Source organism: Mytilus californianus, unplaced genomic scaffold, assembly GCF_021869535.1.
Source record: "Mytilus californianus isolate M0D057914Y unplaced genomic scaffold, xbMytCali1.0.p SCAF_15, whole genome shotgun sequence".
Classification (NCBI taxonomy): Eukaryota; Metazoa; Mollusca; class Bivalvia; order Mytilida; family Mytilidae; genus Mytilus; species Mytilus californianus.
Genome location: NW_026262637.1, coordinates 2,738,222 through 2,754,830, shown reverse-complemented (window position 1 = coordinate 2,754,830; position 16,609 = coordinate 2,738,222).

Sequence of the window (16,609 nt, the reverse complement as noted above, 5' to 3'; positions counted from 1 at the left end):
CAATTTGGCATTACAATAAGAAAGATCATATTTTAGAGAAAATGTGTACTACGTTTCAAGTTGATTGGACTTCAACTTCATCAAAAACTACCTTGACCAAAAACATTAAGCGAGACAGACAGATGGGTGAAGAGAGGAATGAACGGACAGTCACGAACAAATGGACACACAGACCAGAAAACATAATGCTCCTAAATAGGGCAAAAAATAGAAATGGAACTCTTTGTAAGAGAGATTAATAAACAGCTTCGCCACGAGTGCATGATATGCCCGGTGTCTTGTGTGTAAAGTTTTATTCAATAATCATAAATAATTTCTGAGATAGTGCAAGACATGTGAAAACCCCCCTTTTTTTTTTACAAAAAACTCAATAACTCTAAAATAAAATTTTGAATCATCACAAAAAAGTATACAAATCTTAAGAATAATATAACTAAGAAGTGTGTAAAGTTTTAAGCAATAATCATGAATCGTTTTTGAGATACGGCGCGACATGTGAACCCCCCCTCCCCCCCCACCCTTTTATAACAAAACACTCAATAACTCTAAAATAAAATTTTGAATCATCATAAGAAACAACAATGTTTCATGAAATTTGGATAAGTGGTTATCAAGTTAGGGTGCTGCCACATGTCCACCCTGGACAGACAGACAGACTGATGCCGGACATTTATTTATATACCATAATACATCCTGTCAAAATTTTGACAGGTGTATAAAAAAAAAACTTGGTATATTTGAATTGTTTACATCTGTTTCTATGGGCTTTTAAAGTTTAATAAAGGTGCATAATTTAGGAGGTTAGGATGTTATGAATTGCATATAGACAAGGAATTATTTGAATCTGGAATAATTTTGAATTCTGGAAAATTGATTAGAAATGTATGATGAAAACTAACCAAACTAAATAGGGTTAGCCATGCGTGCATGGCTAAGGTTAATTTTACTTTCACTATCATTTCAGTATGAACTAACTAACCCACCTTAGCCATGCGCGCATGGCTAACCCTATTTAGTTGGGTTAATTAGTTTTCATCATATATTTCTCATCAATTTTCCAGAATTCAAAATTATTCCAGATTCAAATAATTCCTTGTTTATACATGTTTTTACTTAAATCATAGTATGGAGCTTCCAGATATTTTGTAACCTTTTATATTATATAAAATTTTCATAAAACAGTCAATTGTAGTGGGTGCAAATACAAATCTTTTTTTTGTGCAGAAACATAAATTCCACCAAAAACAATTTCACAGAAAGATAATAGATTGCAATTGATCTTTTTAAAGAAATTAATTTGCATCTTAGACCCGGCGACATTTTAATTAGGAAAAAATCCTAAAAATGTTATTTCATAGAAAAGAGAAAGTCAAGTGCACCTGTTTATGTTCGGGAGTGTTTGAGTTGACTCTTCTGTAATGAAAATGTATAAAGCAAAAATATTTGATACATCATCTTGCTTCAGATTCCTTTATTTTTACATATTTAGACTACAGGTTGATTTAATAATATTAAAAATTCCCCAGTACTAAAAACTGAAAGATATGGGTCAACTAAGGGTCATGTGAAATACCTTTCTAATGAGTCATAACGTTACAGAGTAGGTGTGTTAGTATAACCAATTTTTACTAAAAGTACTAGATGACAAACATTACAATTGGATCTTAAAAATACATAACATCAAAAACATTTCTATTTCTTGTGTGTTATCTAGGGATATTAGTGTTCAATCTCTGAAATTATACAGTCTGCCTTTTCACCAAATATTTTAAAAAAAAAATTAATGATTTTGAACTTTCTAAAATTCCACCTACAACCAATAAGACAAGTCTTTATTGACTAATTGCAGAAGAGTACATTAAATGATGCTAATAGATACATTTGTCTTTTGATGCCTCGTTCACACGTACATTTAATTTGGATTGATTTCAAATCGAATGCGAATTAATCTGGTTCACACTCTTTTTCTTTAATTCGAATTGATTGGAATTGGCTAAATTACATTATCCAATTCGCAGTAGAAATGCGGTTTTGTTCATACGAATTAAAAGTTAACGTCATTATAATTCAGACAGTAAAGCGAGTTTGATATCCATTGCAATTTGAAGTAGAATTTTCGTTTGGAAGTAAAACATTTCGAATGCGAATTATACTAATTCAAATTAGTTACAGCGAATCGAATTTGAATTACGTGTGATTATGCAGCATAAAATATTACTGGCATATATTAGGATCATAATGGTGCTATGTGGATAAATTTATGGGTTTTCAGGAGCTAAATTAGCATCCCTTATTTATTCCTACAATGGCTTCCGTTTTGTCAATTGTAAAAATTAGCTGGCATAATGGGGAGATAATTTTGACTAAGTAGAATACTGACTGTCCATTTTTGTATATTTTCAGATTCCTTTTTAGAAGACAAAAGTCATCACAATTTTATGCAGTTCTTTAGCTTTTTATATACCATACAATTGGATCATGAAGTCAGCCAAGTTTGGAAACTAATTATTGACTGGATTAAGTCAATATTTCCATGTCAAATATTTTTTGTTCAACATTAATTGACAAGTTATTAGGAAGACAACCCATGAAACATTCAAACTTTTATATTGGTTCACAAGTCATCAAATTAGCCAATGCTGCTAAATTATCGACTTGAATAAGTCCATAATAACTGGCAACTTTTTTATTTAGGTCAAATATATTTTGTTTAAAATTAAATGACTAGTTAAAGCAATATTTTGTTTAAAGGGGAGACAACAAATGAAACTTACAAATTAAGTCCCCTTATTTTCTAGTCCTAGCAAAATAACATATTTATGTCTGAAATTCCTTTAAATCTTTTAAAACATTTTGTTAAACATTTGATTTTTTTTCAACTTTTACTGTCGAATTGTAACCTATATTGCTTCTTAAATTAAATATCTACATCAAAGAAAAAGTTTGATAGTGAAAACATGTCAAAACTTTTTTCTCTCACTCAATACTGCCTTATATACACATTAGTAATAAATGCTTTTTTTGGTGAGGCTGGGTGGATTTGTCAAATAAGTTCAGAAGTCTTAACCGTGGTAAAATAGATTTGTAAATTTTGTCTCTGTTTTGAGGTGGGTTTTTTTCATGAACGCCTAATCATGTACATATTTAAAAAACATCCAAGAGTGCTGCCTACCTTTATTTAAAAGTGTTGGTTATAACAGTTTTTAGAAATCCAATTCAGTAGAGATTAAACCACAGGACATGCCAGTCAAGACTCAAAGTGAACAAAACGAAATATTTTTGGATTAGGTTATCTAATGTTCTTTTTTTGTGTTATTTTAAAAGGTGCTCTTTTCTAAGTTTAGTTTAAACATATTTAATTAGAGTGGATTGGGAAACAAGTTGTTGCAACTTATATTAATCCCTTTCCACTTTGTGGATGTGAGTGCTGCCATGTAGTGGCATTTCTTTTTGTAAAAAGGGGGCAGAATTAAGGACAGTAGCTTTTTAAGGGATTTTTTTAATTTGAAGCAAAATAGAAGGTCAAATAAAAAGTGTGGGCACTGTCAAGACATATAACACTGTATTACAAAGTTCACATGATTTATTTTTTTTTCATCTCAGTTTTACCAATATATTAATAAGGAGAAGTGGTATGAGTGCTCATCAGATAACTATTCACCAGAGTTTAAATGAAGTGGATATGTAAATCAATTATAGGCCACCATATGCTTTCCACAGCTAGGCTCACACCACAAATATTGATTATTCTTTTGTTTATCAAATTATGACAAAGTTGACAATTTGAAATAGCTTCAATTCACTTTTTGGACCTCAGGCCCCACTGACTTAGGTTGGGGCCACATAGAGTTATCCTCATCTGTCATACTGTTATTCCCCAAATGAACAATAAGACATTTTTTTTATTCTAAATGCTTTCACATATTGATCTGATTTTTAGTATGGAGTCTACTATGACAAGTTACAGATCATGAATTTGCTATAGAAATTACTGATGTCACATTACACATGACAACATTTTTTGGACGATCCAGCATTTTGAAAGTGGACATGCTTTGGCAGAAAACAATTATTAGACTGGTTTGGGCAAAGAAAAAATCTGACAAAGTTGAGTGAAGATAATTGTAGGACACATTTGGGGAAAAGAAATTGTACATGTTTGGTCTAGATACCATTTTGTGGACACATTGCAGGGAAATGAACAAGTTTGAGACTGTTACATGTATATATAGATAACTTTTTTGTCCAGGAACATGTGAAGCTATTTTTTTTCTGGCAAAATACAACAATAAACGAAATACAAAGGTCTCCTTTTCTTGTAGAACTTAACCTGAGAATGACCATGGTCCAAACTTCCAGTACAGGGTAACCTGTGTTTATCTGACAAATTGGGGGACCAGAAAAAATGTCAGATTAAGTAGTGTGTTGGAATACTGAGGTTTTTTCTGCTAGGATCGGCATGATTTAGACCTAGACAACGTCTGTTAAACCAGGATGTAGTAATACTCAGGTGTGGGATAAGTCAGGTTACACTGTATATATTTTGTGTGTTCCTCTAGGGAGTTTATTTTGCACCCTTGAACTATGTATCAAGAGACCTTACATACAATGTAGCACTCATTTCAGCTTGTCATAATAAATGTGCAATAATCTATTGGTCAGTACCACTTTTTACTTGTTTACTAATTCATTGAGACATTTTTCTATGTTTCTATGAAAAGAGATTGTAAAATAATATAACTTACCGTGGAGCAACTGGAGGTAGGCGGTTTCCCTGACCTACTGCTACTACGTCTAATGCGTTGATTGCCATGTCTTTATGTTATTCGCTTTGTATTCTCTATGTGGGCTGAAAACAAAAATTGAAACCAATGGTGAAAATTTGTTTACGAAAAAATACAATCTTAAAAAAATATGAAACAAAAAAAAATATGAAACAATCCTTAAATGTAACCACTTATTGTTAAGTTTTTACTTTTTTATAACCAATTTATTGACTGTTCATCCCAACTAAAAAATAATTTTCCCACCATTCACCACCCTTAAAAAATTGATAAAAATACTAATTTTCTCAAACCCAAAAAGATAATTAATTAATCTTCCCAACCAAAATAAAATATTAGATATTAAAAAAATAAATGTGACAAGAGCAAAACTGAAAAGAAACAAAAAATGATTTAAATTCAAGGATTGTTTCTTAAGATTTGACCACCCGACCACTGCATTCAACCAATCATATGGCAGTCCATCCTGTTTTGTTACCCAAAACCACAGTAACTGAGGAATTAAGGAGGAGAAGAATTCTGTTTACACCGAAAAAAAAATGTAATTTTCCCCAAAAAAAGATACCAATAAAAATATGTCTTCCAATAATTCTATTGACCAGTCTACATATTTACTAAAACAATTGTTAAATAAAATTTAGAAACTATTTTATTACCAATTCAATGACCACAAAATTAGAAAATTAAGAATTGATTGTTTTTGAAAACAATTGCAGATTGTTATAAATATCAAAATTATTAATTTTCCTATAGGAGATTTAATTTTTACAATTTCTGTTTTTATTTTCAAGCATAAAATAAAGGATTTAAATGATACCAAATTATTTATAAAAGAAGTTTTTAAATGAGATATTCCTCCTCCTAAAACTGATGCAATAGTTCTTTGATGAATATGTAGGCCATGGACAGCAGCTACCATTCACATAGCTTGTCAGTGGTCTCCAAACTTTCTACAACAGCTGGAAACATCTCCAGCCAGTGGTAGTTGTACATGTACATGTTATTCTGCTAATATGCATTATACAAAAAATTATAAAGACAGCGAAAAATAAATATATTAAACACAGTAAAATAGAAGTATTTTGCTTGTGTGTATATTTCATTTAACTGTGTGTTTTAAAGGTTTCTTTTGCATAGATTTAAGTTTGTTATGCACCTGCCTCTACATGTACAATAACTTTTTTTTCAACTTGCTCAATAGGACAAGTACATACCAAAACTTACTTGTCCGAATGGAATTGTAACTTGTCCAAACAAAATCTTAATATTAACCATTTTTGCATTTTAAGTTGATTCAATGAACAAAATGAATTAAAACAATAGAACATAATTTGATTTATATATCTCCTGATATCCTTTTCAAAAATATGAGTCGTGAACAACTGAATCTAGTCATGTCACAGGACTTAGGTTCTAGTTTTCATCAATGCCAAAGTCTCATCAGACTCTGCACATCAGGCACAGTCTGGTAGGCCTGTCAGTCTACACTCATTTGGTTTGTATCCTGGTCTTTTATGTTGATAAAATATTGATTATTATGATTACAGCCAAATGACTTGGTAAAGGTAATATCTTTGGTTAGCTTGCTTGCTAGCTGAACCATGACGTCATTATTAGGTTCGCATATGTCACCCTCCTCTAAGAGTAGACTCTGACAGAAAACCAATCTATAGCTATCTGTCTGTAGGACTAGACTACTCCGAAAGGAGGGTAGTAAGCAAGCTAGCCAAAGAAATTACCTTTACCTACACACTCAAGTCATTTTGCTGTAATGCCTTACTACAATCAGCTTTGTTTTAAATATATTAAAATGTTTATTCACGCGAAATAAAGTATTGTTTTGTCTACATATGATCAAATATGATTTTATGCATTTTATGGTCAATAATTTCTTCATTTTTATTTTTAAAATATTTTTGTTAAATGAAATTTATCATATTCATCATAAAGCAACAGAATAAGGTAGGGAAACAGGTCCTAGTTTGTCATGGTCCCGAAATGTCTCCTATGGTGCCGAACTGTCTATTAAACATGGAGCCGATTCGTTTCCGTGCCGACGCCAAACTGTCGTTACTTTATCTACAAAGCGCATTGGTAAGACTGGTTTCCAAGATGAGTATGCGTTTTATCTGTTATAAAGTATCTGACAAATAACCAGTTTTAAATTATCGATCGATCGCAAGTAAACATGTCAAATTAATATTTGTTTTTATCTTCTTTTCTTGTTTTTTGTTTATTACTTTGAAGTTGGATATAATTTATTTTCTATAGAATGATTTGACTTGTCCCATCGGACAAGCTTGATATGGCTTTCACTTGTTCGACCTTTTTTTCCTCTGGTACCGGACAATCGGAAAAGCGTTATTGTCGAGCCCTGTTATGAATTGATTTAATATTTCTGTGAATTTGCCATTATTTTGTCTGCCCATCTTCGACTTGTGGTCAGTGATTTTGCATATAATTTGTCGTCTCTCTTCGGCTAGTGGTCGGTGATTTTGACATTATTTTGTCCGTTCCTCTTTGACTTGTTGAGTTTTAATTCTCCCTTTATCTTCAACCTTTTTTGTTTTACAATAACAGTTATCTCATATATATCTCTCAACAACATTACATATGTATATTTCATTTTTTTTATGAATTTTGTGTACAAAATCTGAATATGCTCAATATTTGATAAGTCTTAAAGAAAAACTTATCACATAATATATTTTTAATCATTGTTTAGGGTTGTGAAGCCAGAAATTAAAGAAAAATATTTATGTCCAAATTGCACAAAACAAATTTAAAGTAAACTAACTGTTCATTAAAATTTGAAAATTAATAATAAAAAATTGCATAAAAATAAGTTTCACAACTCTCAATGAAATTTTAAATACCACAGAGAAGGGAAACAAAAAGACGGGTCTTAAGAGTAAAATAATTTCCGTTATATAATTAAAATATATCTTTAATTAAGCAACATTAATATGAAAAAGTGTTGCTTGAGATCAAATTTTAGCAAATTTGTGCCAAAGTATTATTAAGCATCAGAAATATTAGAACTGCATAATTTGCTTTTCCTTACAGATAAAGAAATAAGGAGATTACAGTGGTAAAAATATGATTGCCAATGAAACAACTATCCACCAAAGTTAATATAAAAAAGAAGATGTGGTATGATTGCCAATGAGACAACTCCCCACATAAGACCAAATAAGCAGTTAGATTTGATATTTTTTTTTATTTTCATGTGTATTATATTTTTCCACAAAACACACAAAAAAACCCTCCTCTGTATGGCATTTAAAACAATATAGAGCTATACTCATGAAATGGATCAAGTAGTCAGCAGTCTAAAATCATGAAGATGTCCACATCTCTGTTAAGTTTCATCTCTTTACAACACATGTACACATCAACCATATTAATGTTCATTTTTGCATCTACATCAGTTTTACGAAATCGCATGCATAAAATCAACAACAAAAAAATGAACATCTGACCACTTCAACTAACCTATTTTAATTTGCAATGATTTCCGGGCGCGAAATCTCTTTTATACCACGAGATCACATGACCAAAACTTTCAATTTTGGACCGTAAAGTGTATACTTAACAATATACGCAATTAACAGAGTTCAAATTCCACTAAAAAAATCAACAAACAATCATGATAAATAGAAATACTAATCAAAATGTTAATTTCAACCTGTTTGCAAACAACTTAAAAGAAATGGGTTGCCTCAATCGCAATTGACCTTGAACTTTGTTTGATAACTCAGAAAATACTCCGATTTTCTAGTTCCCTGCTTTAAAAGGATCGGAGTAACCATAAGAAATTGACTGACTCTTATTTCTTTTTTCTTTTTTTTAAATGCTTGAAAGATGGAAGAACGATAATCATAATCTAATCAGTATAGTAAAGGGCAGAACATCAGGAAGACCCCCCCCCCCCCCCCCCAAAAAAAAAACAACAACAAATCTAACTTAGTTTTGACAGGAAAGAGAATACCAGTAAGGTCTGTCTATAGAACTCATTTTTCAAGTTAGCGGTTTCGTTTGTTATAATGGTGCACATTTTTGTTTTGTTTGGAATTTCTTTTGGTGTTTTGAGGGGGGCTTGGTAATGTTGCTGTCTCTTTCCATTTTGTAAGTTAAGTATGTCTGGCATTTTGTGCGCGGAGGTATCCATCTTGCAACAAGAGAATCGAAGTTTCAAACAAAAGATGAAATCGCCATTGCAAATAGGAAAAACGACCAAAAGTCAAACAACAGCCCACAAAAAACAAGACACCGAGCAACATGAACCATACAAAAACACTCGAGGAGATCTCAGGTGATACTTAATTTGAATTATATGAACACAAACTGCAAGTACAATTGGACTATGTTATCTGGTCGGTTGATGCAGAGACATACAAATTGTATTATATATCTCTGGTTGATGTAACCGGCAGTAGTGTCCTTATCAAAAAGCCTTAATTATCATCTAGTTATATTAAAAATATTTGAACTTCAACATCATCGTCATGTTAGGTCAAAGTGTATTGTTATTTTTAACAGCTTTCTCAGGCACACAAAGTGACAAATAACACTTTCAAGAATTACTCTTGTGCTTCGTTTAACGATTCCACTTGTTTTACATCAGTATCATACAAATTAAAATCAAGCAATTAAGATCAGAATCATATGTTTTGTCTTTACTCTTGGCTAAAACCGCTGGATTTGATTTTCCCCTTAATTTTATAGACGTGTATTTAAACAGATGAGATTGAAGTGGTACTGATTGCTTCGGTATATACAGATCTGGCTCAATATTGTTTGTTATAGTTTAATCTGTCTTTTGCGAAGGCATTTCAGGAGATTATTATCTAATTTTGTCTTTTCAATGATCTGTTATCCCTAATCGTTGGGAACCTTTTGCATACAGTTAGCAATCCTGGAATGCGCGTAAAGTATAAAGGATTTCTTAAGGTATGGGCATCACTAAGGTTGCGAGTTCGACTGAATCAGCAGTGCCAGGTGCGCTCGACTCTAATAATCAGTGGCGTAAAGGGCGTACACCCCCTTTTCGATCACCGAAAAGTGATTTCATAATGTTTTTTACGATTTACATGATGTTTTAGCTTAAATCGTCCAAGATTTTTCGTATCGATTCGATCGGCGGTAAATAATCCGTTTTATGGAATTACGAACTCTTTCAAAAATCCTTGATTCGCCCCTGATGTCTGTTGTAGGCTATTCTAGGAATATGTCGTTATCACGAACATCCGTATCCGACGTTTTTATCGTTGAGTCGGAATTTACTCTCCTCCACCAGACACAACCTCGGAGTAGAAGCTCTCTATTTGGGTTTAACCAGCAACTGAATTTTAAAGGTGAAACCAGTCCTTTTTTATCGTTATATATCTATCTATCTATCTATACTTCTGCGTCAGTATCAAATAAATTGTTAATCTAATAAAATCAATTCCACCGCAGTGGAGTGATACTTGTTTACACCATAAGAATAAAAGAATGTTGACCATAAATTTAAATGATTGGCGATATCAAACGATTCCATGTCACCACAAAAGGATCAGTTCGGTGAAACCGAAGGACGTTACGCCTGCAGAGGCATACATGAAGACTAAAAGGTGTGTGGAGTAGGAGGCAAAATTCTGAAAGGGTCAAGCAAAACTAATGTTTCCCAAAGTCTTGTAGTGACATTTTAGATTTTGAATACTAGTTTAACAGAAACAAGTAAGGGTTTTTTCTTGTCCCAAATCACTTTAATAGTTACAAAGATGTAGGAAGTGTGGCTGTACTTGTGGAAATCTGATAAAAGATAGAATAACCTATAATTTTGGATTATGTCGGTAAACTCTAAAAAGCAGTGTTGAATTATATAGCACTGGTCAGGAGAGTTTATTTTCTCTATACTATCTATTTTGTGAAAGTCATCTTCGCTGGCCAAGGATTATGAGGAAGGGACTGTTGGCTAGCGAATATGCTGAAAGTTAAAGATCTTTGTTTTTTTCTTCATCAGTTTTAGGGTTTTTATAGTTAAAACTACACAATGTAATTATGTTTTATATCTAGTCATACGTCTTGTTTATACATAGCTTTGGCATTGCACAAGCTAATGGCTTTCCTGTCATTTCAAGTTAAATATATCCGATTGGTTTGTACCAAATTTACGAATAGACATTTTAGTCTGGGTGAACATGTTGATTGCAGAGTCTGTTGTTCGTGCTGTATGAATGCTGTAGAATGTGTCCTCATGCTTATAGTGTATGGTCTTATATTTAACATATCAGTTTTATACGGTATGGGTTTTTCTCATTGTTGAAGGCTTTACGGTTGCCTGTAATTACTTACATCCCCTTCATTTGAACTGCGATGGATAGTTGTCTCATTGACAATCATATCACATCTTCTTATTCATACAATCTAATTAAAATTAAATCTCCTCACTCGCTTATTTTTTTATGCTTGGTCGCTCCCACGCAGCGACCAAGCATAAAAAATGAGCGAGTGAGGAGATTTAATTTTAATTAGATTGTTATTCTTATATATATGGTGTATCTATTACTAGTAGTTGAAATTTGGCTTTGAACTACTTCTTAGTAACCAAGTACCGTGACAGTTGGCCAAAGCTTTGAATCTCTGCTTGTTGGCTTAGTAAGTTAGCACAAATCTAATGAAAAAGCAAGCTCTGTCAAACAGATATTTACAGTTTGTACTTGTGTTGATACACCATTGCCCTAGTAGGCTAAGGGAGGGTTGAGTGCTCATCAACATGCACCCCGTAACATTCTATACGTGCCTGTCCCAACTCAGAAACCTGCAATCCAGTGGTTGTGTTTCGTGGCTATCAGACGTATTTGTTTGGTGTACATTGTTGTAATATAATCAGGCAGGTGGTTTAGTTTTGGAACAATTGATATTTTGCATACCTTAGCCTTTTATAACTCGCATACGGTGTGGTTTTGGTGGAGATGGTAAATTGACCTGTATTTGTTCACATCTCTCTTCTTTGACCATTTTGGATAGTTGTCTCATTGGTAATCATCTCTCTTCTTTGACCATTTTGGATAGTTGTCTCATTGGTAATCATCTCTCTTCTTTGACTTTTTTGGATAGTTGTCTCATTGGTAATCATCTCTCTTCTTTGACTTTTTTGGATAGTTGTCTCATTGGTAATCATCTCTCTTCTTTGACCATTTTGGATAGTTGTCTCATTGGTAATCATCTCTCTTCTTTGACCATTTTGGATAGTTGTCTCATTGGTAATCATCCCTCTTCTTTGACTTTTTTGGATAGTTGTCTCATTGGTAATCATCTCTCTTCTTTGACTTTTTTGGATAGTTGTCTCATTGGTAATCATCTCTCTTCTTTGACTTTTTTGGATAGTTGTCTCATTGGTAATCACGCCTCATCTCCTTATTTTCATACTTAATATTTACTAGTGGATCAAGGTCAGATGAACCCTATAAGACGGACTAGTATACCGTATAATAATTCTATAAACCAAATATAGATGATCAATTATCTACAGTTTTTGAAAAACTGGCCTCATAAAAAGAGTAAGCCATGAAACTGAAGTCAAGGTAAGATCCTAGTTAAAAATGTACAGTGTACAAGGAAAAATGAACCCTGTATATAGGAAGTGAGCCCTGTTTGGCAGAGATGTATCAGGCATCATTTTGCTAACAGAAAAAAGTGCGGACTTAGTCAAACCAAAAGTCAAATTACTAAAACAAAATACAGTATGAAGTATTAATTAAGTCTAGATTTATTCATCCGCTATTGTTGAAAAGTACAAACGAGATCATGCCTACCTGGAGAAAAATGGAAATAAAACCTCTAATTACTGTGTAACACATATTACATGTATTTATCTTTTGCTGTTCACCTTAAGTTTACGAGATAACCACAAAAAAACTGTTAAAATTTACATTTCAGGGGCTGCAACTCCAAAACAGTATTCAGCTTTTTACTCGTTTAAATGAGCCCTAATCCTTTCTAGAAAAAAAGCACACAAAATTGGAAAATTGGTATTTCAGGGATAATAATTTCAACAGGTTAACTGATTTTTTCTGAAACTCTCAAACCAGATCCTTAAGTTTACGAGATAACCACAAAAAAACTGTTAAAATTTACATCTTAGGGGCAGCAACTCCAAAACAGTTGGACAAATTTATGCAATTTTTAAAGAAGATAAATTCAGCTTTTTACTCGTTTAAATGAGCCCCTAGTTTAAATGAGCCCCTATCCTGAGCACACAAAAAAATGAAAATTGGAAAATTGGTATTTCAGGGACAATAACTTCAACAGGTTAACTGATTTTTTCTGAAACTCTCAAATTAGACACATATTGTTTTCCTAAAACAAACTTTTACTATTAAGTCCTACAACATTGATTCATGACAACTTTCAAAACTGGGGTGTGTCGGATCAAAATAGATTTTTCAGGGGCAATAACTCCAAAACAAGTTGATTATTTTTTTCCCTGTTTCTGAGTAGATATATCTGGTCATGTGGATCATTAATGCAATCTTCACTTTTAATCTAGGTTGCTTTGGTTTTAATAAAGATAAGTTAATAAATTGTTGCTTTAACAAGGAAACTATGCAAACCAGTCAAGGCTCATGTACTATAACTAAAGTTGTAGGGCAAAATTACTTCGGGAAATAACACATGGCAATGTTACCTTTAAATATACCTGAACACAAACTATGTGAAAGTTTAAATGAACAATAACGTGGAGGCTGAACCATATACCTGTAATCGCCATGGAAATGGGATGTGCATATTGGAATTTGATGCGATGTCATACAAGTGAGAACTTTAGCTAGCTATAAAATCAGGTTCAATCCACTATTTTCTACATAAGAAAATGCCTGTACTAAGTCAGAAATATGACAGTTGTTGTCCATTCGTTTGATGTGATTGAGCTTTTGATTTTGCCATTTGATAGGGGACTTTCCGTTTTGAATTTTCCTCGGAGTTCAGTATTTTTGTGATTTTTACCTTTTACTACTGTAAATTCAGAAATTACTGCGATGTTTTTATTATTGCGAAAAATGTGACAGGGTTATAACAAGGATTTGTATAGTAGGAAATCAGATGATCCCGTTCTTATACAATTACATATTAACAAGCATTGTGTGAGTATTGCCCGCCCTGAATACACATAGTCCCTTACCCGTTAAAAAATCATTGTACAAGAGCAAAATGCTATACCTTGTCATGGTGTAAACTATATAACAAATATCCATTCAATATCTTCAAGCATGATGATTAAAAATATCGAAAATTGATTAATGGAGTAAATTTTTTAAGTCATAGGAGCATAACTATGCACTAAATCATTATACTGGACCAAAATTCGAACTTGATTTGTAACTTGTCCTTACAAGAGTGCACACGCTGAAATGTCTCGCCTTCTTTACTTACCATTGATATTATGTTGATAGTCCTAAATAGAAAGCTTTACTACAACTATTACATAGACTTAAAGGGGCACTAGCTACGAGATATATAAAAAAATCTAATATATTATTTTGTTTGCTCAATCATTAATGAAATGCAAATTGTGAAATAATATTTCGCTTTTAGCAGCCAGTATGGTTCAATTTTGTCAAAATAAGCTAAAATACATTGATTATGAATTATTCACTTGCAAGTGAATTATTCGACCTCATTGAATCCGTATTCATGTGAACTTCAATTTAACCTCTTAGCTTGAGATGGATAACACGTGAATTGTATGTGTAAAGTTATTTAAAGGAAAAGAATGTCAACATTGAAAGTTAAACAAAGGTAAATCATTAAGATTTGATTGACTGATTCAATCCACAGAAAATCATTCTTACAAAGGTAAAAACGATGATAAACACTTATTTTTCATCTATAATATGAAATTAAATAGACCTAGAATAATTCAAGAGCACGAGTTTGCTTAATCTATTTATATCTATATTTATGTTTACATCGCTTATATGGTCATCGGATGACTTTAGAGGTCAACTCGATAATTAATTAGATGGCGGTTTAGACTAAAAACACACGAAACGAAGCTACGTATTTTCATACCCGTGCCCTGTTAATCGTTTATTTTAGACTTTAAATAGTTTGGATAAATGTTTTACATTGTTATAAATCAAATATTAGAATTTGATTAAAATCGGTGAACATGAATTTGACAGCTAGTACCCCTTTAATATGATCCAAGAAAATGAGGTCAAGGTCATATATACCAAGCATGAAATACATTTACAACTTACAATCATTCAATACACTAAATATAGCTAACTTATTGCTTAAAGTTTTTTAGAAACAAACTTAACCAGGAAAACTAAAAATTGACTAATGAACCATGAAAATGAGGTCAAGGTCAGATGATATATGCCAGACAGACACATACACGTTAAAATCCTTCCATCTAACAAATATAGGTGATCTATTGCTTAAAGTTAAAGAAAAACAGACCAGAACACAAAAAACTCAACACTGAGAAATGAACCGTGAAAATGAGGTCAAGGTCAAATAAAACATTTGAGACTGACATGTACATCATAAAATATTTCTTTACAACAAATATAGTTGACCAAAACTCAAAAACTGAACTTTGACCACTGAACCATGAAAATGAGTTCAAGGTCGGATGACCCTTACCAGTTAGTCGTGTACACCTTACAATCATTCCATATACCAAATATAGTAAACCTACTGCTTATAGTATCTGATATATGGACTTGACCAATATCTTCAAGCACAAAGAAAAAAAAGTGTGGGAAATTGATTTGTGGACTGACAGATGGACAAACAGACGGAGTGCAAACCTAAAGACTCACTGAGGGGAATGTGGCCAAAGAACCTCCATGGAAATGAGATGTGCCATAGTTCATACGTATAACGCAGGTTCTTCATCAAGTAAGCTAATCACAAAAATAATATTGTTGTTGCCACTGCTCCCGCCAACTCTGGAAACAGCATGCCCTTGTCTTGTTTCCCTCCCCCCCCCCCAAGTTAATTTCAGGGGCAATAATTCCAAACAAATCAACATGTTTTTCTAATATATCCAGGTTTGAACAGTCTGTGTAATGAACAGTTTTACCTTGTTAATTTTTTCTCTCCTTGCTCTAGTTATCTATTATAATATTTCAGTTTCACCATTATATTCTATTTTAAGCCATATTGGCCATGTTTGTTGATGAGTCTTAAAACTTCAAAGACATCCTATAAATGAAGCAGAAAACTTTACTTCAATCCACATACTAGTGTCAGGCATTAGGTTTTAAACAAAGTTTCAAAGACAACAAACAATAACCTGTTGGTCAGACAATGGATGCAAAGTGGTGGCATTGAAGGCTCACAAGGCCTTTTGGTCAGACAATGGAGGCAAAGTGGTGGCATTGAAGGCTCACAAGGCCTTTTGGCCAGGCGAGGTTAAAATCATGTCCAATTTATACATTGCAATGATTCTATACTCCAAATAAAGTTAATATGTTCTAATAATTTGAAAAATTAAAAAATTAAAAAAATTGTCATTTTTATGCAGGTATTGTTTTATGATAATGATGTAAAACTATCTATGCCACATGGACATTTCAAACCTTTAAGCATCTTATGTCCGACATTCTACCAAATCAGATGCAGGCGATACTTAAAGGACAATAATTACGTCTAGTTTGTATACAATTGAATAGAGATAATGGGTGTATATATCTATGAAACAGCAAACTCAAACAAAAATTGTACAAATGTTTGTATCTATTTATTTTTAATGAGAGAACTGTACAAACAATCGATTCATGGATTTCAACAATACCAATAACAATAAAATATCACCAACAAAT